This window comes from Sorex araneus, chromosome 4 (assembly GCF_027595985.1).
Source record: "Sorex araneus isolate mSorAra2 chromosome 4, mSorAra2.pri, whole genome shotgun sequence".
In the NCBI taxonomy this organism is placed as follows: Eukaryota; Metazoa; Chordata; class Mammalia; order Eulipotyphla; family Soricidae; genus Sorex; species Sorex araneus.
Window position 1 is genome coordinate 75,009,126 of NC_073305.1, and position 26,294 is coordinate 75,035,419.

At 48.0% G+C, this 26,294-nt stretch overlaps 1 long non-coding RNA gene across 9 annotated transcripts in view; it reads right to left on the reverse strand.

Moving 5' to 3' along the window:
- Positions 1-22,098, reverse strand: part of LOC129404178 (uncharacterized) — a 44,386-nt gene extending 22,288 nt beyond the window's left edge. For 3 of the 9 annotated variants that reach the window (XR_008629726.1, XR_008629727.1, XR_008629722.1), the window contains exons 1-2: positions 21,714-22,095; positions 15,649-15,823 (exon numbers count right to left, since the gene is read on the reverse strand). This is a non-coding gene — a long non-coding RNA (uncharacterized LOC129404178). Of the gene's footprint in view, positions 1-5,438; positions 5,590-15,648; positions 15,824-21,713 lie in introns of those variants that run through there. The other 6 variants (XR_008629729.1, XR_008629723.1, XR_008629724.1 and 3 more) reach the window with 5 other exon arrangements.
- Positions 22,099-26,294: the final 4,196 nt, after the last annotated feature.

Sequence of the window (26,294 nt, forward strand, 5' to 3'; positions counted from 1 at the left end):
CCCAGGTTGGCTGCATGAAAGGCAAATGCCATACCCGCTGTGCTATCGCTCCAGCCCACAACCCATCTACCCTATTAAAGAACATTTCCAGGGCCATTCTCCTAAGATGATAGCTTTTGGAAATATATAGCCTTAATCCATATCAAAGTCTAAAATAATATCTTGAACGCTATGTATGCAGAGATGATAAAGCGGGTAAGGTGCTTGTAAATTTGGGCAACCTGTACTCCAACCCCAGCATCTGTGATGTCGTTGATCTCTCCCAGGGACGAAGCCCTGAGCGGAGAGCCAGGTGTAGGCCTGACCACAGTCCCTCAGGCATAAAACAGGAAGGCCTGAACAATAAAGGTTTGGCTCATTTTTGATTTATGATCTCGGCAACATTGTGATTGATGTCCACCATATATCCCTTCAAAAGGGAGCCTCTGAGCCAAGACAGAATCAGGGCAAAGATTAAGAGAATGGTGATGGGGCTGGAGTGATAGCACAGCGGGTAGGGCATTTGCCTTGCACGCGGCCGACCCAGGTTCAAATCCCAGCATCCCATATGGTCCCCTGAGCACCGCCAGGGATGATTCCTGAGTGCATGAGCCAGGAGTGACCCCTGTGCATTGCTGGGTGTGACGCAAAAAGCAAAAAAAAAAAAAAAAGCAACAACAAAAAAAAGAGAATGGTGAAACTTGGCAGTCCTGAGTGAGGGGCATTTATACATGTATGTATTTAATTTACAAAAGACAAAAAGCACAAACTTTTTAAAATGTCTCGGATTAAAATTGATGAGAAAACAAGCTTGCAATATCAAATATGTGTAGAAACAAATTTATGTGAATATTGTTATATCTGACAGATAGTGCTGAGAGTATCCTGCCCGCACGGCAGAGCCTGGCAAACTCCTCATGGAGTATTTAATATGCCAGAACAGTAACATTGATGGGTCTCTATCCCCTGACCCTGAAAGAGCCTCCAATGCAGCACTGTTGGGGATGACAGGTAAAGCTAGGCTGCTAAAATCTCAGGCCAAGACTAATGGAGACATTACTTGCGCCCGCCCAAGCAAATCCATGAACAATGGAATGACAGTGATACAGAGATTGTTATATCTGATTACAGGATTTTTAAGACTCTCTAAGAATTTTTGAATCTTTTTGTTGCTTCAAGAGGTATTATCTATTTATGTTTATTTCTTGGAGCAATAGCACAGCGGGTAGGACGTTTCCCTTGCACGTGAGGTTTGATTCCTCCGTCCCTCTCGGAGACCGGCAACCTACCGAGAGTATGCCACCCGAATGGCAGAGTCTGGCAAGCTACCTGTGGCTTGTTTGATATGTGAAAAACAGTAACCACAAGTCTCACAATGGAGACGTTCCTTGTGCTGCTCGAGCAAAACAATGAACAATGGGACGACAATACAGTACAGTGCAGTTTTATTTAGTCACCTTAATCCTGACTTTCATCGCAAAGACCCATTATTTACAAGTTAACATACACGCAAAATCAAATGCTGGTCACTACGACGCCCAGGTCATAATCAGCAAGTACCTTTCCCATATATTAATGATGTTACTGGAAGCTTGTCACACGCTACCTGGATTATTCGCTTCTTGGCTGCACTCATCCTGCCCGCTAACACTCCTGGTCCAAACAAAACTTCTCTTCCATAGAGGAGGCTGTTCTGAAGGGATCGACTCATGCATTATGCATTTTATGATGTCTAAAAGCCCTGAGAGTTATACATGGGTCTTCCAACATTTACAAACACAAGATTTCTCTCCGTTATACATTTTCATATGTCTAGTAGGGGTTACAGATTGAGTGAAGGCCTTGCACATTCCTTACATATATAAGATTTCTCTCCACTATAATGTTTCAAATGCATAGTAAGGCTAGAGGGCAGACTAAAGGCCTTCCCAGAAGTTGATTATGTGATTTCTTTTCGGTATGATTTTTTTCTGTGCTTAATAAGATGCCAAGTTTGAGTGAAGGCCTTCCTACAGTCCTTACATATGTAGAGTCTGTCTCCAAGATCAATTTTCCTGTGACTCTAAGGCTTGAGGGCATAATGTATGCCTTCCCACATTGCTCACATATGTAAGTTTTCTTTCCAGTACGAATATGCTATGTGTAATAAGGAGTGAGTGAATGTGTTCCCACAGTCCTTATAAATATGAGAGCCATCCTTAATTCATCTCAAAGTAGGTAAAAATGACTTGACCCTGAGGCCCTTTGCACCAACTCCCTGGGACAGGCCTATGCCCAGAACTGCACACACAGCAGCGTGTGAACGTGAGACTGTGTGACAGAGCAGGTGAGTCTCTGAGCTGGAAGGACAATATAGGGCAAATGCCAGTCCCGAGGCCTGAGACATTTGTAGCCATCAGGGTACATACATACCCCACATACCTAGGGTCACCAGATGCCCCTAAGGGGTGAATCTGGAGTAGAGAGCCAAGAGGAAGCCCTGAGCAACTCCACTGTGGCAAAAAAATAAACATGAAAGAAACCAGAGCAGCAGGATGAGTAACATGACAGCGGGTCCATGGACAGTGGGTAGGGCTGGTGATACCGCCCTCCCATATGGCCCCTCTAACACTGCAAGATGGAAACCTGCGTACTGAGTCAGAAATAACCTCTGAGAACCATGGGGTATGGCCCCTCCCCTTCAGCCACTTCCAAAATAAAAACACCCAAATGAGTGTAATCAGCGTTGGGCCCCTTGCACCCCATATAGTCCCCTATCCTGACAAGAGTGATCCTTGAGCACCACTACTGTGGCCCATTCAAATCAACAAAATAAACAACAAAAAAGTGGCCTCAAACAGAGAGCCGGTCCTCAGGCCAGGAGTCACATCCCATCTCTCCTTCCTGAAACTACCCGAGACTCGTGGCCCACTGTGACCCGTCACTGCACAGCGTCCTCTTGTCACTCTCCTGCCTGCGAATGGTGTGGCAGAGGGTGTGTCACCATCTCCTGCCTTTGTTTTTCCTGTGGATCAGAGGAGGCTCCAAGGAAAGGACTGAGCTGTGAGCACCAGAGAGGAGCACAGCCAGCCCCACCCCCACCTGACCAGAAGTCCCTGCACTGGAGCAGAAATGTAGTGACCAGACGGAGACTCAACACCGGCTCACAGACCCATCCTCGGGGAAACACGGACAGATGCTCCTGCCTGTCCAGGGGACAGAGAAGTGGGTTGTGACTCGGCAGCGTACTGGGACAGGAGCGCTCGGCTAAGCCTACAGGAGAGGAAACCACAGCCCTGTCAAGCCCCGGGACTCCACCCAGGCTCACAGGAAGGTCCCTAAGACCAGGGACTCTGAGGACAGGAGCTTCTGCGCAGATGCGGCCGCTGCAGGCCCCAGTGGTCACAGCCCCATTAAAGGCTCTGCCATGGGAGCACCCACAGGGACTCTCCAGGGAACAGAAAAGGGGGTTTGGATAAACCTTCAGCTGCCCTCTTGCAGAGTGGATGGGGCATGGGCCTGGGCGCATGAGAGGAACATAGTCTGGCATGATGGGAGTGGGGGTGCACAGAGATGAGGTCCAGCAGTTAGAGGCCATGGCAGGTCTACTGGTGCTGGGGCTCCCAGTATGATGCCAGTATGCAGCAGAGACTGCAGTTTCAAAGCACTTTCAAAGGTTTTCAGGTGTCAGAAAGAAAAAACAGTGGGCAGGGCACTTGTCATGCATGTGGCCGACTTAACTTCATATGCTGAATCCCGGAGAAATACTGGGTGACCCTCCCATCACCTCACAAAACAAAACGGAATTCCCTGCCACAGAGACAGGGTGGGGTGGTGGGTTATGGAGTCCCCTCATCTTGCAGGATGTGATCAATGAGCAGAGCAAGAAGTAACCCATTAACATCGCAGAAATGACCAACTGAAAATCAAACTATTATGCTGTGGCAGTCTGCTTCCAAGGACAGGGCCTGCACTCCTGGCCTATCTCGTACTCCAGTTCAAATGCTGTATGAATCCTGTGAACTCTCTGATAAGAACAAATTGGCAGGCCGGTGGAGTCTAGGACAAGGCCCAACTGGTACAGTTCATGGCAGGTCCTGGTGTGACCTTGCAGCTCCTGGTGTGAACCTGAGCTGAAAACAGGCTGTGATTTCCGAGGTTTGCATCCGTCCAACTCCACTTTACACCCTGAATCCCTGAGTACTGCTGGATTTGAGATCACCACTCCCCTCCCCTCTGACAAAGGCATAAAGTCGTCTGCGAACAGCGATATGTAAAATGCAGCAATAAATCTCAAGGCTCAATTCTTTGGTTTGTTTTATTTTGCGCTACACCCTGGGATGATCAGAACTTACAGGTCAAGTTTTCACAGATTATGTCATTTTACTCATTTAGTTATGTGATGCTCTGTAAGAAAAGTAGATGGAACATACATTTGCCCAAAAGAAATCTAAATGATTAAAGTCTATAATTTTATTCAGAGACTCCAACCCCTTCGTTTCCAGCTGACAGCCTCTTGTTGGAAGTTTTTCAGTGTGTTCACATCTAAAAACTTCCAATGAAGGTATGAACAGAGGGGCAGGAGAGGAGCACACCAGGCTGGAGTACATGCTGGCCACATGGAAGCTCGGGGACCTTCACCGTTACCCACTGCCACTGGTCCTGTGAGCAGAGCAGGGCACAGCCCTCAAGCACTGCCAGGTGTGCTGACAAACCCCACCCCATCTGCTCCCCAAGCAGTGCAGGGAAAGGAGCTCAAGGGCTGAGCACCTGCTCTACTTGGGGTAACATGGGACGGCTCCCCTATATCCAGAGACACGTGGACAGAGAGGTAGTGTCCCTGATCAACTCCAAGTTCGTAGCAAATAGAGGGAAACTAAAAGATGAGGTAGGAGAGAAGCCCACAACAGCCAAACAGAAGTTTGGGAGACACCAGGCAGTGCTCAGGGAACACTATGAGTACTGGGGAACAAGCCCCTCAGACGCATGAAAGGTAAGAGCCCTGTCTGCTCTCCTATTGCTCGGCTTTTTGGGCCACACCTGGCGATGCACAGGGGTTATTCCTGGCTCTTCACTCAGTAATTACTCCTGGCGGTGCTCAGGGGACCATATGGGATGCCGGGAACTGAGTGCAGCCTGTGACCCCCGGGGGCTCCGAGTGTCCCTGCAGGAACCAATGGGGAGGCGGCCGCGCATGCCCCACTGACCTGCGGGGAAACTGGGGAAACTGAGGCTCCCTCTTGTCTCTCTTTCTCTGTGGTTGGGGCCTGAGCGACAGGGCAGCGGGGAGGGCGGGGCCTTTTCTGACCATCCATGGGGTCCCCTGACCCCGGAGGATCCCGAGCGCTGAGCCTGGAGTCACCCCGCGCCCCGCCTGGTGCGCCCTGGCCTCCCCGGGACTCGCACACACCCGCAGCCCTGAGGGAAGTTCCTCAGAAACCCCCTCGTCTCCCTGAAGGGCAGGAACGAACGGGACGTACCTCAGCAGGACGCGGGGGCCACCTGGGTAGGGCCGCCGGCTAGGGCACCAAGCGACCGCGCCAGGAACCCCTCTCCGCCCCAGGTACCCCCTTCCCCGCAGACCCCGCTCCCCAAGCTCTGAAAATGGAGGCCGACCGGAAATTCCACCACCCTGAGGCAGGGACTCTGTGACGTCACCCACACTTCCGGCCGGAGTTTTAAAGGGCCAGACTCCAACTATTCCTGACCGGGTACTTTCCGGTCAGGAAAGTTGATTTTTTTTTCCGTTTCTCGTCTTGGATCAGGTAAGCAGGGAATCTGTGGGGTCTCCAACTACCGGATAGACAGAGTAGGGATTACCCGTATGGGGTTCTTTGAAACTAAACCTTAGAAAGCAGAAATTCTTGACCTAGTGGAAAATAACACAAAAGTAGGGAGGAGAGACAGTAAAGTGGGTAGGGAATCTGCCTTGCATGCAGCCAACCCAGATCAATCCCAGCATCCCTTGGAGTCCCCGAGTACCATCAGCAGAATTCCCGAGTGCAGAGCCGAATGTAAACCCTGAGCATCTCCTGATATGGTACACAAGCCCAACCAAAACAATAAGGAAAAACTTTCACTTGCAAACCCAAGCACGTGCAGGGACTAAGACACGGGTGGCCCCGCTACAACACGGCAGTCAATAAAGGAGAGAGGATAACTGGGTCTCCTGCTGCAGACGGCCCTGCCCGTGGAAGTGAGTCTGAAGGTTCTACTCGTGATGCCAGGGAAAAGGGCTCCTGACAGGGCCGAGCACAATCCAGTGCTGGCAGGTTCGGAAGGGCTAAGCCCCGCCCACTGCAGGCCCTGTAGCCCCGCACCCACCCGCCTCAGACCATTCCAGAACTGGAGGTGATCCTGGCCAAGGGGAGCCCCTGTGATCACTCGGTCACACTCGCGATCCCTGAACCCCGGCACAGCCCCCACTGCACCGCCCAAAGCCTCTGGATCCCTGAAAGCCTTCGCCACATCTCAGAAACCCCCTGATATCGGAACCAGTGAAAAACAAGCGCGACCTCGCCCCCCAATCTGGTGGGGCCTTGCCTTTTACAGTGCAAAGATGGGGAGGCTCGAGCACTCCCAGAAGGCCGCTCCGGTCCTGCCACAAAATTGGCCTTCACGCCGGGCTTCAATTCCTACACTACCCAGGACACTAACGGCAGACAGAGCCAGGCAACCACAGCTAGAATAGAAAGGATTCCGGAAGGGCCCTCTGTGATGTCACTTCCGTGTCTGCCAGGGGCCTTAAAGGGCCATGGCTCATATTTAGAGAACCCAGCTGAACTGGTGGTGCAAAGGGAACAGACTAAATAAAGGAGTGGAGAGACAGCTGATGGGGCGGTGGGCCACAGAGTGGGGAGCTGAGGGGGAAGAAGACCCCTGATCCTGTACTGGTCAGTTAAACATTGAACCAATGCTATCACAGTCCCTCATAAAAATGCGGGTGTGTTGATTGAAGGTAAAACAGGCAGGTAGGTACAAGACACCTGACACTGGCGAATTATCAAGATGGGGTGATATCAGTGACTCCAAAGCCAGCCCTGGAGATGCAGAGAGGAACTGGCCTAGCAGCAGCCCAGAGAGCTGGACAGACACTGGAAAGGGGAAAAGGCTGGAAGAACACAGTCTTTCGAGAAAGCCCCATTTCTAGGATTCTAGGCTACAAGGGAACTTATACGATGCTGGGAATCGAACCTGGGTTGGCTGCGTGGAAGGCAAATGCCATACCCGCTGTGCCATCGCTCCGGCCTCCAATCCATCTACCCTATTAAAGAACATTGCCAGGGCCATTCTCCTAAGATGATAGCTTTTGGAAATATACATCCATAATCCGTATGAAAGTCTGAAATAATATCTTGAATGCTATGTATGCAGAGAGAAGATAAAGCGGGTAAGGTGCTTGTAAATATGGGCAACCTGCATTCCAACCCCAGTATCCATGACGTGCGCGAACTCTCCCAGGGACTGAGCCGTGAGCTGAGAGCCAGGTGCAGGCCTGACCACAGTCCCTCAGGCATAAAGCAGGAAGGTCTAAACAATGAAGGTTTGGCTCATTTTTGATTTATGAGTCTCGGCAACACTGTGGTTGATATCTTCCATAAACCCCTTCAAAACAGGGTCTCTGAGCCAAGACAGAACCAGAGCAAACACTAAGACAATGGTGAATCTTAGCAGTCCCGAGTGAGGGGTGATTATGCATGTATGCATTTAATTTACTAAAGACAAAAAGCTAAAACTGTTGTTAAAAAGTTTCGGATTAAGGTAAAATAACATTAAAAAAAAAAGTTTCGGATTAAAATTGATGAGAAAACAAATGTGCAATATCAAATAGATGCAGAAAATAAATTTATGTGAATATTGTTATATCTGAAAGATAGTACTGAGAGTATTGTGCCCGCATGGCAGAGCCTGGCAAGCTCCAAGTGGCTTATTCAATTTCCCAAAATGGAAACATTGATGGATCTCTTTCATTGGGAATGCGGAATAAAGGAAGGCTGCTGAAATCTCAGGGCTAGAACGAATGGAGAAGTTACTGGCGCCAGCTCAAGCAAATCTATGGACAATGGGATGACAGTGATATCTATTTATATTTAAGAGATATTACCTATTTACATTTACTTCTTGGAGCGATATCACAGTGGGTAGGGCATTTTTGCCTTGCACACAACGGACCAGGGTTCGATTCCTCCATTCCTCTCGAAGAGCCTGGCAAACTAACGAGTATCCCACCCCCATGGCAGACCCTGAGAAGTTACCCATGTCATATTTGATATGCCAAAATTAGTAAGCACAAGTCTCACAATGGAGGCGTTACTTGTGCAGCTCGAGCAAACCAATGAACAACAGGACGGCACTGCAGTACAATGCAGTTTTATTTAATCACCTTAATCCGGACTTCCATCACCAAGTCCCATTATTTACAAGTCAACGTACATGAAATCCAAACGCCGGGACACTGCTATTGCTGATTCCCAGGTGAGAATCAGCAAGTACCTTTCCCTTATAGCAATGATGTCACTGGAAGTTTGTCACACGCTACCTGGATTATTTGTTTCTTGGCTGCACTTCTGCAGCCCCCTAACACTCCTGGTCCAAACAAAACGCTGGGGGTGCTGTTCTGAAGGTATCAACTCATGGAGTGTGCAAGTATGCAAAGGTCTTCGGACACATACAAACACAAGATTTCTCTCCGGTATACGTGGCTAGTAAGGGTTACAGGTTGAGTGAAGGCTTGCACATTCCTTACATATGTAAGATTTCTCTCCACTATGACTTTTTAAATGCATAGTAAGGCTAGAGGGCAGAGTGAAGGCCTTACCACAAGTCAATTATATGGTTTCTTTCCGGTATGATTTTATTTTATTTGCTTAATAAGACGCCAAGTCTGAGTGAAGGCCTTATCACAGTCCTTACAAACGTACAGTCTGTCTCCAAGATGAATTTTCCTGTGATTCTAAGGCATGAGTGCATAATGTAGGCCTTCCCTCATTGCTCACATATGTAAGTTTTCTTTCCAGTATGAATATTACATTGTGTAATAAGGAAGACTGAATGTGTTCCCACAGTCCTTACAAATATATGGGTTGCCCCAAATTCATCTCAAAATAGGTAAAAGTGACTCGACCCTGAGGCCCTTTGCACCAACTCCCTGGGACAGACGCATACCCAGAACTGCACACACAGCAGCGTGTAAATGTGAGACTGTGTGACTGAGCAGACGAGTCTCTCAGAGTTGGAAGGACAAAACAGGGCAAACGCCAGTCCTGGGGCCTGAGACATTTGTAGCCATCAGCGTACATACATACGCCTCACACTGGGGTCCCCAGATGCCTCTCAGGCATGAATCTGGAGCAGAGAGCCAAGAGGAAGCCCTGAGCACCTCCACTGTGGCAAAAAAATAAACATGAAAGAAACCAAAGCATCAGGATTTGGGTTAACATGACAGTGGGTCTAAGGACAGCGGGTAGGACTGGTGATACCGCCGTCCCCTATGGTCCCTCTAACACTGCCAGATGGAATCCTGCATACCGAGCCAGAAATAACCTCTGAGAACTACAGGGAAGGCCCCTCCCCTTCAGAAACTACCAAAACAAAACAACCCAAATTAGTGTAATCAGTGTTGGACCCCTGGTACCCCACACAGTCCCTGTCCTGACAAGAGTGATCCTTGAGCACCACTAATGTGGCTCATTCAAATCAACAAAATAAACAACAAAAAAGTGGCCTCAAACAGAGAGCCGGTCATCAGGCTAGGAGCCACATCCCATCTCTCCTTCCTGAAACTACCCAAGACTGTCGTCCCAGTGTGACCTGTCACTGCACTGTGTCATCTTGTCACTCTCCTGCCTGAGGACGGTGTAGCAGAGGGTGCGTCACCATCTCCTGCCTTTGTTTTTCCTGTGGATCAGAGGAGGCTCCGAGGAAAGTACTGAGCTGTGAGCACCATAGAGGAGCACAGCCAGCCCCACCCCCACCTGACCAGAAGTCTTTGCACTGGAGCCAGAAATGTAGTGACCAGACGGAGACTCAACACCGGCTCACAGACCCATCCTCGGGGAGACACGGACAGATACTCCTGCCTGTCCAGGGGACAGAGAGGTGGGTTGTGACTCGACAGTGTACTGGGACAGGAGCCTCAGCTCAGCCTACAGGGGAGGAAACCATAGCCCTGCCCGAGCCCCAGGACTCCACCCAGGCCCCACAGGAAGGTCCCTCAGGCCAGGGACTAACTCTAAGGACAGGAGCTTCCACGAAGATGTGGCCCCTGCAGGCCCCAGTGACCACAGCCCAACTGGGGCTCTGCCCTGGGGGCACTCACAGGGCCTTTCCAGGGGACAGAGAAGTGGGTTTGGGTAAACCTTCAGCTGCCCTCTTGCAGAGTGGACAGGGACATGGGCCTGGGCACTTTTTCCAGGGACCAAGGTCACTTCGGGGTTCAGGTTAGCCCCAGGCAGTCCCAGCTCTGACCTGCTGGCCCTGGGCCTGTCCTGCTCATGATTCACTGGAATCCCAAGTCAGCACATCTGCATGGGCCTCATCTAGCACTCGCTCCTGCCATGCAGGAATATTTCTGAAAACCACACCATGGTGTGCTGTATCACAAAATTATATAAACATCCAGGGAATTTACTCTAAACCACGTTATGTGTGTCTGACAACTGGAGATTCTAGAGTGAGTCTACTTTTAAGTCATGAATATTGTATCTTAGGGACCAGAGTGGTTACCACAACGGGTAAGGCATTCACCTTGCACTTGGCTGACCCAGGTTCAGTACCCGAGCACATATATGGGCCCCTGACCCCTGCCAGAAGTGATCCCTGAGCTCAGAGGCAGGAATAAGCCACGAACACTGCAGGGTCATCCCATTGCTCATCTATTTGTTTGAGTGGGCACCAGTAATGTCTCCATTGTGAGACTCGTTATTACTTTTTTGGCAAACAGGGGCTTGCCACGCTCTGCTGTGCAGCTGAGAATATCTGGGTAGCATGCCAGACTCTGTGAAGGGGCAGAGGAATCGAACCAGGGTCGGCCATGTGCAAGGCAAAAGCCCTACCCACTGTGCTAATGAAACAAAACAACGACAAAAAGTACTCAAGTGTGAATTCTGCGGTGCCTACCCCGGGTTGCCAGATGTGAAGAAAACTGAGCGTCAGAAAGGAACACAGCCATCCCCGCCTCCATCTGACGGTAGGTCCCATGGTAGGACGCATTCAATGTTCCGTCTCACCAGAGGCACAAAGAGACGGCAACCACAACAATTGATGAACAATGGACCACGGCACAGTGGCCCTTTAATTCAGAACCGAACAGCATACTTATAGAACATGTGAGAGTGTTGAGGTACAGGACTGCATCTGTTGTGAGTCACCATTTACAGGTCAACCATTTCAACAGAGGCATTTCTTTTTGGGGAATTAAGTCTAGGAGACGTTCTGTCTGAGACTATACTGAGAAGTTTGCTCAGGGGCTACAAGCATCTATCTTGCTTTGCTCTTAACCTGCTAGTACATATGAAATAATTAAGTTTACTTCTTATTAATATTTGCAGTTATCTGGATACACACAGAAAGAAACATATTCTCAAAATCTTGCTTCTCTGGGGTCCAGGAGCAAGGTTAAAAGCTGGATGGGCTTTTACCATAAATTCCACATGGAATCCTTGGAACAGTTTAGCTTCCCCTACCCTATGGGGTCGGGTCTTTTAGGTCATGATGGCTTGTAACAATATAGTGCTTCATGATTTCTAGACTATTGCATATTGAAGACAGGGGAGCTTTGCTGCTTGCCACAGGTCCATCCAGAGATTCTCTGTGGATTCAGCTTTCTGGGCTGTTAAAAACTACAGCAACTGAAGACTGAGCAAATTAATTATGACCAAGTAATTATGCCCGGGAGTATATATATTTCAGATTCAATTAACTCTCAAATATCAAGAGTACAGCTTTAATGGCTTTTCTGTTTTGAAGCAAAGAACATAGCTCGATAGTAATAGATTATAGATTATATATAGTGGAAAGAGAAATGCAAATCAGTTACTACAGACATGAAGTATAAAACGGGGCACGAGGACCAACCCCAGAATGGACGCATACGTGAAGCTAACAGTCAGTACACCATACTTGTAATTTTGTGTCCTTGTTTGGCATTTTGGACAGATACCAATGGTGTTTTCCATTCTGGTGAATATTAGATTGCTGGAACTTTACTGCTTCCAAGCAAAAGTCTGACCTTTCTTTTTCTCCCCTCACTACTGCTGAATTGAGGTCATTGGAAGCCAGGTTTACCCTTTATTACTAGTAATCACAGTTACGTGGAATTTCCTACTGAGATGGGGGTGGATGTTGGTGAATCTCTCATGTTCCCACCATTTGTAAAACATCTGATTCAGGGGCCTCTGGATCATATCAAAAACCGACAAATGTCTTTCTATGCACAGTAAAGTCCATGCAAAGTGTCTCTATCCACCCTATTAAAGAAACTTGTCAAGGCCATTCGGCTTACTTAATACTTTATGAATTTTTTTCCTTAATGTTTTTCTAAATCTAAAGAAACCTGAATATAGACAGTGCAGAGATGCTGCAGCAGGTAAGGTACTTCCCTGCACACAGCTGATGTGACACCAACCCCAGGGACACATAAGTTTCCCTGAGTCCACCCCAAACGTGGATTGCTGACCTCAGAGGCAGGATGATGTCCTGAGCACAGCTCAGTGAATCTCCCAAGAGCATACTACTAGAGGGCCTGAAGAATGGAGATTTGCCATTTTTCTAATTTCAAAGGGTTTGCATCATGGTTAATCTCTGTCATTAATCCCCACAAACCAAACCAGGGCCTGTGAACCAAGCCAGAGTCTGAGCAAAGAATGAGACAGAGGTGAGCCTTGACAGCATGAAGTGAGGGGAGGATTTGGTACCTGTTTATTTAATTCTAATTTAATCACCATTTTCCGGGCTTCTATCACTAGGGCCCATTAATTACAAGCTAACAGACTCATCAAGTCCAAATGCTGGGACACTGACATTGCTGCACCCGAGTGATAACAAGCAAGTACCTTTCCCTTATGTGCTGACGTCATGGGAAGTGTGTCCCACAATACTCGAATTATTTCCTCCATATCTCCACATTGGGTCACCCCACTTCCTTATACAAACAAACCATGTATTACTGAAGGGTTAGGGCATGTCATCCAGTATGAATTTAACATTGTCTCCTAAGGCCTGAGTGGAACAAAAAGGCCTTCCCCCATTCTTAACATTCATAAGATTTCACACTGGTATGCATTTTCATGTCTAGTAAGGGATGAAGACTGAAAAATTGCCTTTTCAATTTCCTTACATATATAAAGCTTCTCTCCATTATAAGTTCTCAGAGGCAGAGTAAAGCCTGAGATTACAGAGTGAAGGCCTTCCCACATGATTGACATTGATGAGGTTTCTATCCACACTGAATATGCTGAGTAAATTATGAGGACATACTGAAGGTTTCCCACCTGTCTGACGGCCTGCGGATTCTCCCCACAATGAATTTCCCAGAGCTTAGCAATCTTTAGAGACTGAGAAAAGGCCTTCTGACATTCCTTAAAAACAAATGGTTTCTCTCCAGTATGCATTTTCTTCTGCCTAGAGAAGACTAAAGAATGAAGGAAGGCTGTCCCACACTCCTCACATAGATAAGGGCTCTCTCCAGTACAAATCCTCTTAAGCACAGAAAGGCCTAAGGTTAGAGTGAAAGCCTTTCCACATAGCAGACACTGATCAAGTTTCTCTCCACTGTTTAGTAAGATCCCTAGATCGATAGAAGACATTTCCACATTGTGTACAAACATAAGGTTTCTCTCCAGTATGTGTTTTACTATGACTAGAAAGACTTGAGGAAAGACCAAACACCTTCCCACATTCCTAAGATACAAAAAGTTTCACTCCAGTATGAAATGTCCTATCCTGACGAAGGCTGGAGGTGTGAATGAAGGCCTTTTCACACTCCTGACATATATAAGACTTCCCTCCAGAATGAGTTTTCAAATGCACAGTAAGGCTGAGGATAGAGCACTCTCATATATATAATGTTTTTTAAAGGATAAGTTTCCCTATGATTCAAAAGGTCTGAGAAACTGGAAAAGGTTTCATCCCAGAATGCTCTGACCCCACAGAAATGAATGCTCAGTTTAGTTACAAGAAAAAGGCTACAGGTGAACACCTTGTGTCCATGACAAAACCCTAGAAAATACAAAAAAGGAATGAACAGGGCTAGAGTGATAGTACAGTGGGTAGGGCTTTTGCCTTGCACACAGCTGACCCAGGTTCGATTCCCTGCATTGCACATGGTCCCCTGGGCACCTCTACAGGTAATTCCTGAGTTCAGAGCCAGGAGTGACCCGTGTGCATCGCCAGGTGTGACCCAAAAAGCAAAAAAATGGGAATATAAAAATCTCCATTTTCTATATGCCCAGATTGGCGCCTATCAGAGACACAATACTCAAAGAACTACTGAGTCATGCTGAAGACTCCCAAGAATCATTAGAAGTGAACCTGCGCAGTGAAGGTTCTGCGCAGATACACTAGCGTGGTATCTGTTGGGGTGAGATCTAAAGCAAAAAACTTCTTGGACCCAGAGCAATAGTACAGCAGGTAGGGTGTTTGCCTTGCATGTAGCTGACACAGGTTCAAACACAGGTATTCCATATGGTCCCTTGATCAACGCCAGGTGTAATTCCTAAGTACAGAGCCAGGAACAATACTGAGCATAGCCAGGTATGACCTAAAATGCCAAAAAAGAAAAATAGGAAAGAAAATGAACATTTCACTGGAATGATAGTACAATGGGGCAGGTATATACTTGATATACAAACATGGATTTCATCCTTGGCATCCGTATGGCTCTGGAGCACTGCAGAAAGAAATTCCCCAACATATACTCAGGAGTAATCTGCATATTGCCAGGTGTAGCCCCCAAACCAAATAGAAAAAAAAAAAAAAACAGCAAAATAATAAATGAAGTTGCAAGCCTGGTGCAGTGGTATAGTGGGCAAGGCACCAGCCTCGTAAGATGCAGACCGGGTTAATCCACAGGACTCCCATGGATGCCTGAGCACTGCCAGAAGTGATCCTTCAGCACAGAGCTAGGAGAAATGTGGATGTAAGCGCTGAATCAAAACCAAAAGGAAAAACTAAAATGAATACACTCAAGTGAAGGGTAGCACAAGAACTATACTAATTCAGGAATAGGAGGGAGTTACTTAGAGGAACTTGAGGGACAGTATGGGACATAGGGTGCTTGCCTTGCATGTGTCCAACTCGAGTCAATCCCCTAAATCCCATTTGATTTATGTTTTTTGCTTGTTGGGTCACACTCAGCGATGCTCAGGGGTTGTTCCTGACTCTACAACCAGGAATTAATCCTTGCGGTGCTTCTGGGACCATATAGGACGCTGGGAATCAAACCCTGGTTGGCTGCATGCAAGGCAAAAGCCCTATCCACTGTGCTATCACTCTAGCCCCACCTGAATGCCATTTGGACCACAACATCCAGCAAAAGGGGTCCCTGAGTACAGAGCCAGGAGTAACCCCTGAGTACCTACAGGTTTGGACCAATAAGAAAAATAGAAAGAAAAGAGAGGACCACAAGAAATAGTGGTCTGTACAGCTGTCAAACATCCTGTCCATCAGAATCCCAGTCCTTTCTGAACTCACAGGAGCCCCAGTGGATCTTCCAGGAAAGTCGGCCACACATGGTTCCCAGCGACAGCCTGCAGGTGCTGGCAGGTCTACAGCATCAAGTCCCCATAGAGCTTCCTCTGAAGGCAGCGTGCAGGCACGTTCTTCTTTGGGGGTGAAGCTTACGGCCACATCAAGGAACATTCTGTGTCTGGTACAAAAGTGGGCATTAGTAAGGGCTTGTTCAAACCCACTCTAGGTAGTGAGAATGGGACCCCCAGGGCCATAGAGGGAATCAGGGCCAACAGTCTCAGGAGAAACGATATTACTTGTGCAACTCCGGTGGATGGGCCCAGAGATCACCCTAAGGTAGCTGGATTGGGTAAAATGTGAGGGTGCTATACTATAAGGTTTCAAGCAAGAGTTGCACATTAAAACCCCAGGCTCAGTCCCAGCACCTCTGTTCCAGTAAGCTCTTTAGACAGGAACATCTGAGCACAGACCAAGCAGGACCCCAAATGTGATGCTGGGTTGAAACCAAAAACACTAAGCACACACACCATGCATGCCACAGCCCCTGATCACTAGGGAGAGAACAGGACACTCAATGTCCAGTGAGTGACTCAAAACTGTACAAGGACATGTGTGCCATAGGATTCTGAACTAAGGGTTCAGGGCCGCCCTCAATCCCTCTCAAAGCAGGGAAGCATCTTGGTCCCGAAGCCCTCTGCAGGCTGGAGAGACCCTTTCCTCCAGCTCCCTGGAACCAGCACATGCCCAGAACTGCACACACAGCAGCAAGAGAACGTGAGACTGTGTGACTGCGCAGGCAGAGGCTCTCCAGAGTGGGAAGGACAAAATAGGGGAAACACAGGTACTGGGACCCGAGTCACTGTAGTTTCTAGGGTGCATATGGAGTCAGCACATCTAGAAGCCCCTACCACTGGTCAGGGAGAATCGGTAGCACAGAGCCATGAAGAACTTGTGAGCACCTCCCCTGTGGGACAAAAAATAAGAAAAGAAACAGAGCAGCAGGCTGGAGAAACAGGACAGCAGGCTCAGGGAGAGTGGGTAGAGCGGGTAATCCCCACTTTCCCATCTTGTCCCCCAAGCACTGCAGGTCCAATGTTGATTATTAAGCCAGAATTTACCCTTGAAAATCATAGGGTGTGACCCTCCAATCAACTTACCGCACCTAACCTCACCTTACCTCAGAAAACAAACCTGAACAAATCAGCCTATTTTTCCGGTACATCAAAAGATTCCCAAGACCTGGCATGGGGGATGCTTGAGCACTGAGCTGCAAGTACTCCTTGAGCATCCCTGGGTATGGCCTCCAAACACCGTCACTGTCACTGTAACTGTCATCCCGTTGATCATCAATTTGTTCGAGCGGGCACCAGTCACTAGTAACATCTCTCATTGAGAGACTTATTGTTTGTTTTTGGCATATCCAATATGCACGGGTAGCTTGCCAGACTCTGCCACGCAGGCTCGATACTCTCGGTAGCTTGCCGGGCTCTCCAAGAGGGGTGGAAGAATCGAACTCGTGTCGGCCGTGTGAATGGTGAATGCCCAACTGCTGTGCTATCGCTCCAGCCCCCAAATACAAATTCAACAAAACAAACAGGGACATCCCAGGACTCCTTCCAGAATCAACTCAAGAGACCGATGGCCCTGGAAGCCTGTCATTGCGTTCTGTCATCTTGTCACTCTCCTACTACCTGGGGATGGTCAGCAGGGTGACATGTTACCACTGTCTCCAACGACTAATTCCTGAGGATCAGCATGAAGCTCTGCCCAAAGACCTGGATGACAAATCAGATCTGTGAGCATCAGAGAGGGAACCACCACAGGGCCCTAACCAGAAGTCCCTGCCTGGTGCCAGAACTGTCCTGACTGGCATCACCCTTCGGGACATGCTCACAGACCCACCCAGGTGAGACGCTGTCAGATGCTCCTACGTATCCAGGGGATGCAGAAATGGGTTGGCATCTGGGCTACCCATGGTGAAGACAGGAGCAGCTGAGCTGCTGTCCCATCCCTCAGGTGCCTTGGGTTCACTCTAACTGAAAATACTATAATATCTAAACAGAAATCTTGTACTACAGATGAAAATTAGGTCTGGGAGCAGAGTGACAACATATCAGGGAGGGAATTTGTCATGCACATGGCTGACTCTGGTTTGATTTCCCGCCACCTCATAGGGTCTCCCCAAGCTCAGCAACAGTGATTCCTGAGCTCACATTCAGGAGTGAGCCTGTAGCACTGCTGATTGGCCCCCAAACAAAACCACGCAAATGAAAGAGTAAGTTGCGTTCTAATGAGGAAAAAGAAGATCTAATTTCACAACTTTTTAAAATTTACCCAGAGTAAAAGCATTTTTATGATGGCCAAAAAGATAGCACAGAGCACAGGGTGCTTGCTGGCACGCAGCCAACCCAGGTTTATTCCCCATCACCCAGAGGTTCCCAAGCTGTGCATGAGGGGATCAATGAGCACAGAGCCAGGAGTAATTGCTTAGCATTGCCCAGCAGAGCCTCCAACCAACAAAGAATGAATTTATGGGCTGGAGCTACAGACTGCTAGGGTGTTGGCCTTACATACAGCTGACCTGGGTTCAGTTCTCGGAACCCCACTGAATACCATAAGCATCAAACAGAAAAAGCAAATGGAAAAAAATTGTATTCTGTCAACACCCCAATCCACAGCCAGTTTTATAGGACAAAGTTTTGAGTTTTAGGGCCACAAGTGGCAGAACTTTGAGATTATTCATGATAGTGCTTGTGGGACCCTGCATTGTGCCAGAGATTGCCCCATGGCAGGCTGCTTGCAAGGCTAGGGACTGCACGCCTGGCCTATCTCTGACCCCAGGAATTCAAATTCTATGTAAATTCTATGAGCCTTGTGGGAGGAACACAGACTGGCACGATGGGGGTGGGGGTGCACAGAGATGAGGTCCAGCTGTTAGAGGCCATGGCAGGGCTGCTGGTACCTGGGGCTCCCAGCATGATGCCAGTATGCAGCACAGACTGCAGTTTCAAAGATTTCAGGCGCCAGAAAGAAAACCAGTGGGTATGGCACTTGCCATGCATGTGGCAGACTTAACTTCACACCCTGAATCCCCAATGAGTGATCCCGGAGCACTTCTGGGTCTGGCAGCAATCCCAAATCCCATCCCTCCTTACACACATAAATAAAAGCAAAGAAGAAATTGTCTTCCAACAGCAAAGGTTTGGAATCCAGCCTTATATTCTTAAGAGTCAGTTCTTTACTTTGTCTTTCTTTGCGGGCCACACCTGACAGGACTCAGAGCTAACAGGCCAGGCTTTAATGGACTATGTGATTTTACTCCCTTGATAGATATTTTTGCGTAAGAAAATGTAGGGGAAAGATTACATTTACCCCAAAATAAATCTTAATGGTGAAAGTCTTTAATTTTTCTCAGAGCCTCGAACTCCTTTTCTTCCTAACAGCGTTTTGTTGTGGAAGGGCAAAACTGACCCCTGTTAATGTGGCAGAAATCAGCAAAATCAGTCTTGGATACCCAGCAATGAAAGTAGCCAATCTGAACCCACCTGGGAAAGCTCCTAGGCCCAGCAAGTGGGCTCAAACAATCACTATGCCCCTAGTCAAAATGCCCAGAAATTTCTTTTGATAACCCTAAAAGAATGAGTAGGTTATGTAAACAGAACTATTACTGGAAACTTATGTTTGCCTATTGTCTGACCACTATTATGCTATACACTTGTCAAAATACCTTTGTTGGATAACTAGCTAAGTTTTTTTCTGAAATAGTAAGACATGTACTGCTTATATAATCAAACCCTATATAAACTGCTTGCTGCCTGAAGTCAGGTTCGCTGTTAAGAAAGCACTCTGTGGGTGAGATAGTTGACCCCAGTACACTGGAATACAACTCCTACTGCTTTTGCATTATCAAGTTAGTGTCTGTCCTTCTCGCTGCTTGGGAACCCATAGTTCTGGGTTTAACCATTGAAATATTCCAGAATGTTCACATCCAAGAACTTACAACAAATGTATCAACAGAGGGCAGGGGAGAGCACACCAGCCTGGAGCTGTTGCTGGCCAACTGGAAGCCTGGCAAGGGGAGGGAGAGGGGGCTGCTCTGGTACCCACTGTCCACTGGTACTATGAGCAGAGAGCAGGGAGCAGCCCTCAAGCACTGGCAAGTGTGGCCCAAAACCCCACCTCATGTGCTGCCCTAGTAGTGAGGTAGAACCAGGAAGAGGAGCTCAAAGGGCAGAGCACGTGCTTGAAGGAGCTGGACTGGAACTTCAGAGACACCTGGACAGAGGGGCAGAGTCCCTGTCCATCTCCAAGTCAGTAGCAAAAAGAAAAACCAGAGGAGAACAGGCAGGGGGCTGGATCGATAGTACAGCAGGTAGGGTTTTTGCCTTGCATGTGGACTACCCGGGTTCAATTACCAGCATCCCCCCCATATGGTTCCCAAGCACCAACAGGAGTAATTCCTGAGTGCAGAGCCAGGTCTGATCCAAAAAAAATAAAATCAAGGAAAAAAACAAGCAGGAGATATATTCACAAAGCCCAAAAAAGATGTTCAAAGAATGCTCATTGTCATGACAAATTCTGGAGTGTGACTTTTCTCTGGAGGAGTTTTGTGCCAAACCCAGCAGTGTTCATCGAACCGTACGAAATGATGAGGCAAGTTACACACAAGCCAGGTGCCCTACTAGCTGTACCATTGCCTAACACACCTGGTCTGGGAGAGATGGACAGTGGGGAGGGCTGTGCTGAGACACTTGACAGATGAAGCCAAAAATCTTTATAAAAAATTACATAGGGTTAGCAGAGACAGTACAGCTGATAGGTTGTTTTTCTTTCTAGCTGAGAAACCACATTCAATTCTCCACAGCAGATACGGTCCCCGAGCAGTGCCAGGAACAATGTTGAGCTCAGATCCTAGACTAAGCACTGATCACTGAGTGCTGTGAACCAAAATCTACAATTAAAAAAAATAATAATAAATAAAATTTTTTTCTGTGCAAAGGGGTTGTAGACATAGTACAGCAGGAGAAGTGCTTTTCTTGCAAACAGAAAAAACAGATTTGACTACTGGCATGTTTCCCTGAGCACTATCAGGAGTAACCACGTATAGCCAGGTGTGTCCCACACTAAAAATAATTACTAAAAATGAATTAACTGAAATAAATCGATAAAGGCGAGGGAACCAACGGTGACCATATACTGCACTATGGGAGAGCTCAGGGCACCCAGTTAAGTGTGCATGTTACTCCTGCTAAGATTTCACACTAGGTTGCATGACCCCTGAGGTCCTACGCAGCCCTGATGCAGTGCCCCCTCTGCCACCAGTCTCAGCATCCTCTTACAGCTTCCTGTGGGACCCCAAAACCTACCAATGAGTGGGGAAAATGTGAAAGTGAAAAAGCTCCACCAGATACGATTGAGCCCCCAAAAGTGAGGAATGGTAACCCCTACCTCCACAGGGCAGGAGGCTAGTACACTGAGAGGACATTTGCCTTGTATGCTACTGTGACTGCAGCCAGCAGCCCCTAGGATCCCCTGAGTACCCCCAGGACAGATCCCTGAGTGCAGAGCCAGGAGTTAGCCCTGAACAAATACTTTTTTAAAGGAAAAGAAAGAAAAAACGCCTCCACAGATACCTTTGAAAAGGGTGTCTGTGACCCTTAATGACTCTGGATTCAGTCTCAGGAATGAAAGGCGGCCAGCAACAGGCTGTCCTAGGGACACTCCCCACATGACCCCTGCCCCCAGCCTGTGAGGGGCTAACACATGCCTAATGCGACCATACATGCCCCGGGGAAGCTGAGGCTCCTTCTGGCTCTGACACTATCTCTTTGGATGGGGGCCTGAGCGACAGGTCAGCAGGGAGGGCGCGGGCCTCGCGTCCGGACTCGTGTCCCAACACCCCTTGGTGTACCCTGACCCCAGCAGGGATCGCTGAGCAAAGCCAGGAGTCGCCCCCAGCACCATGCGAGTGGCCCGAAACACACTGAACAATAATTTAAAAAGAAACGACTCTCTTGTTTGTTCCGTTATTTTGGTTGTTCTGGAACTTTCTGAGCAACCTCACTCACCAGAGCTCATGTTCCTCCCCGGCCCCACGCTGCTTCTCACACCCGGGTTTCTTTGGAGATTTCGAGGTGATCGCTCCGACCGTGCTGGGGGACCCTGTATGGTGGCGGGGACCGGGCCAGCGCCCTCCCGAGACTGACGCCCCCCTCCACGTCTCTCTAGAGAGTCTCCTCAGGAAAACTCCCGCTGCTCCCAGAAGTCAGTGAATAAAGGGGGGGCGCGGTGCCGGGCGAGGGGCCACAGCCGCCGTCCCCGTCACTGGGCAAACCACTGCCCACTCGGCAACACTCTGCTGGTGACACAAAAGGCCCTTGGGACGCCCCCTGACCCCCAGCGTCCCAACGCCAGCGCCTTCTCTACACCTCAGAAGGCAACAATGGCCGGACTGGAACTTCCGGGAAGCAAAGTGGCCCGGTTTCTGTGACGTCACTGCATCTTCGCTCACGGCCTTAAAGGGCCAGGCTCCAAGGACTCCTGACCACCTAGTTTCTGGCAGGAATGTAATTTTTTCTTGTTTCATGCCTTCAGTCAGGTGATCAGTATATCTAGGGGTTACCAGGTCCAGGAAAAATGGAGAGTGAGGGACTGAACAGATGGCATATGCCAAAAGTCTTTATATTTTCATGAAAAGAATAAGAGCTAGAGTGATAATGCAGCGAGTAGGGTGTTTGCCTTGCACACGACCAACCTGAGTTCGATTCCTCCAACCCTCTCAGAGAGACCGGCAAGCTATCAAGAGTATCTCACCTGCACAGCAGAGCCTGGCAAGCTATCCGTGGCATAATCTATATGCAAAAAACAGTAACAAGTCTCACAATGGAGACGTTACTGGTGCCCGCTCGACCAAATCGATGGGCAACAGGATGACAGTGACAGTGAAAAGAATAAAATGCACTAATATTACATGCAAACTACCTCCTGGACCATACCTCACCATGGTCTTATCCTGCCTGTTATTCCCAAGAAACAGCATTAGCCTCCAAAACAGAGACCTGGAGGAGAAATCAGAGTGGTGAGCAGAGAGAAAATCAGAGTGGTGAGCAGAGAGAAGACAAACTTCTAGCCCTAATCTGGAAAGTTCCTGCTTGACCCTGGAGATGTCGTGGTGGGAGGCACCTGGGGTACCAAGTCAAGCCCCAACTCAGAGAGACACTGCCAGTAGCTCCTTCCTCTCCTGAGGATGTAAAGTAGGCAGATTTTTGGGCAGCCAGGAGACAGGAGACGGGTGACGGGCTCCGTGGACAGAGGAGGATATTGCAGCCCTGAGATCCAGGACTCCTCCCTGGATCCCAAGGAAGGTCCTTTTGGGCCCAGCCAGGGGCTGCCTCCTAGGCAAGGAGCCCCTTTGATTAAGCACGCCTGAGCTTCAGGGCTGCCCACAGCAACCACAGCCCCCAAAGTGGCTCTGCGTGGGGGCAGCCACAGGGACTCAGCATGAACAAAACTTTATCCTCGTTCTGCTCACAAAATTATCATGAGTGTGTATGTCTCCGTGTGAGTGTGTTTTGATGTTTGGGTCACAACAGGCAGTACTCAGGGCTTATTAGAACTTGGCACTCAGGGATGACTCCCGTTGTGGTTTGGGGGACTGTTTGGAATTCCACGGATTGAACCTGGGTTGGCCTTGTGCAAGGTAAATGTCTTCCCCGCTTTACTGCCACTCCGTCCCTTTCAAAATAATTTTTTTTCCAACAAAGCAGAAGTGATCCCTATATATCCCTATATAAGAATCTCCTCCTCAAAAAAACCCAATGACCTGGGATTGGTGTTTGAATATTATGTAATCAAATACAGTAAACTACATTATAAAATAAAAAATAACACCTTACTTTAAAAGTAAACCCATTACAAGCAAAATTTACCCCAACAGCCAGGGTCACCTTGTCAGGGTCAGGGAGCTTATGAAGAATTGAGAGATACTTCTCAATTTTTATTTCAATAAAGAAATTCTTTATCAGGAAAAAACATCAAAATAGATTGGAGAAACATTAAAGAGAATACAGTGCTTCCCTTAGTGAAACCAATCAATCCTTGGCATCCCACTTGAAACCAGAATCACTGATGGAAACAATTTCTGAAGGTAGAGCCTGGAGTAACCTCTGGGGAACCACAGGTGTGCCCGACCCCCCCCAAAAAAAAACTAAAATAGAAGGTAAATTTTCACTTACAGCCCCCAGCCACATGCTAGGACCAGGCACCCAGGATTCTTAATGGCGGATGCCAAAGAAAAATACGAACTTTAACAGGGTCCTTCGCCACTGGGGGCTGAGGAGCTGCCCCTCAAAGAGATCTGGCAGTTTACATATGCATGTCTACACCAAAAGCGTCAGGAGAGCTTCCGTCTCAAACCCTGGTTGAGAGGGTTGGGATGGTCAAGAATTCTGCCATCAGCAGGTCCGGCACCCTAAGACCCACAGCCTCCCATGCTCTGCTATGCACCCAGGCCTCAGTGCCCCATCGCAGAGCTGGAGGAGAAGATGCCCCCAAAGATCACACGCTCACACCCAAGACCCCTGTACTGCACAAATTTCCCCCCACTGCAACCACAAAAGCTCTACATCCTCCTAATATCTCGGGAGCACAGCGGACCCCAGGAACCAACTGGATATGGTTGAGCGGGAGTGAAAAACAACCACAAAGCCCCCAAAGCTGGCGTGGCCCTGTGGGTCACAGTACAGGGACTGGAAGTGAGAGGCACTCACGCCCTGCCACTAATGGGTCTTCAGTGTCCCTCTTTGATGGTGAAGTATCACTTTGTCCATTAAACCCATGTCCATAAGAAGCCTGATCCACTTGACATCGTTAGGAAATAAATGTGCACATGGAAGACTCCTGTCTGTGACGTCATCCATTCCACAAGGAGCCTTAAAGTGCCAGGTTCCAAGTATAGACAGACCATTATGCCAGCCCAGGTGAATCTGTGCCAGGGTGATGGGCTCGGATAAAGGAGAGGAGAGGCAAGTGCTGGAGGGGCCGGTCACAGAGTTCAGGGCAGTGAGTTAAGACTGAGTCCCCTTATCCTGTACTGGTCAAACTTAGAACCAGTGCTGCCACACACGCCTCCATCATAAAAACAGAAGCAGGCTATTCAAGGCAAAGCAGACAGAGGACTCATGGGTCAACGAGTTTCTCCGGGAAGTCATCCATCAAGATGAGGAAAAATCAGTGACTCTATGCCAGCCCTGAAAATGCAGAGGAACTGGCCTAGCAGCAACCCTGAGAGCTGGAGAGACAATGAACAGGACCGAAGTCTGACAAGAACATCAGAGAGCACTGTACAGTGAGCACTCCACCCCTTGAAAACACGCAAGCAGAGAACTCTCACTTACAAGGAAACCCCATGACACAGCTTTAGAAACATGTTTTCAACCAAGAGTCTGGGGCCGGTGAATTGTACTTTGGCTGAATGCTTGAGTTGAACATGGTTTCACTGATTTCCATTCCGGGATCCAGAACAATGCCAGGACAAACTCCTAAGAACTGCCAAGTATGTCATAAATTACATAAAAGTTACTTCTATAAAAATCCCATGTATGGACCAACACTAAGAACAAAGGTGCATAGGAGCTAATGAGCACCAAACCTTGCAGGATCATTTTGTAGACTTGGTCTTTTGGACAGACCCAAAACGGTTTTAATCAATTTGGTGGCTAGTAGGATTGAGATTATGCCAATTCCAAAAGCAACTTTTTGTCATATTTTCTCCTAATATAACTGAAATGAGGAGAGTGGAATCCAGGACCGTGACCGCCCTTTATGTCAGTCATCATGGTTGATGCTATGGCCTGCGGAGATGGGAGTTTGGGCGCTCTTCCAGGTTCCCACCATCTGTAACACATTTTCCTCAAGACGCCCAATCCACCCTTTCCTAGACCATCAGAAATCTTTCTATGCATAGTCAAGTCCATTTCAACTATCTTCAATCCACCCTATCAAAGAACATTGACAGGGCCATTATCCTAAACTTTTCAGAAATATTTATCCTCAATGCTTAGGTAAATCTGATAAAAATCTGAATACAAGGAGTGCAGAGCTGATAGATCGGGAAGGTTCTTAATTACACAAGACAAATGCAAAGGAAGATTCCAATTATTGCCCCATTCCTTAAGAGTCTCTCTGTCAAAAGAAACTGAGGCCTACAGGTTGGTTTCTAACATTTCCACCACGGGGAATGCAATTCATGACAAGTGGATGGATGTTCCACTGAACAACCCAATGTTTCTACATGGTGGATGCACAAAATTGAAGGCTGCGCAATCATTAATTTGTTTTAATTTTTTCCAACTCAAGAAACATATACATAAAATGGACAGACGGCCGTCTGAAGAATGTTAAAGAAATAGTTTCCAGCAAAAAAACACACCCAAGTCTGGGTTTGTTATAGCACAGGATGGAGCCCATAATGTATGTGTTAAGCTATAGCACAGGGGGAAGTGCATAATGTGTTAAGCCAAGGCTGCAACCCTATCAAGGAGGATGGACCATGAAGGCCACTGAAAACACCTCACCACAAATGAGTCCTCTCCAGGATCAATGAATTGTTTTGTTCTTTTTAGGTTTGTAGTTTGTATTTATTTTGAGGT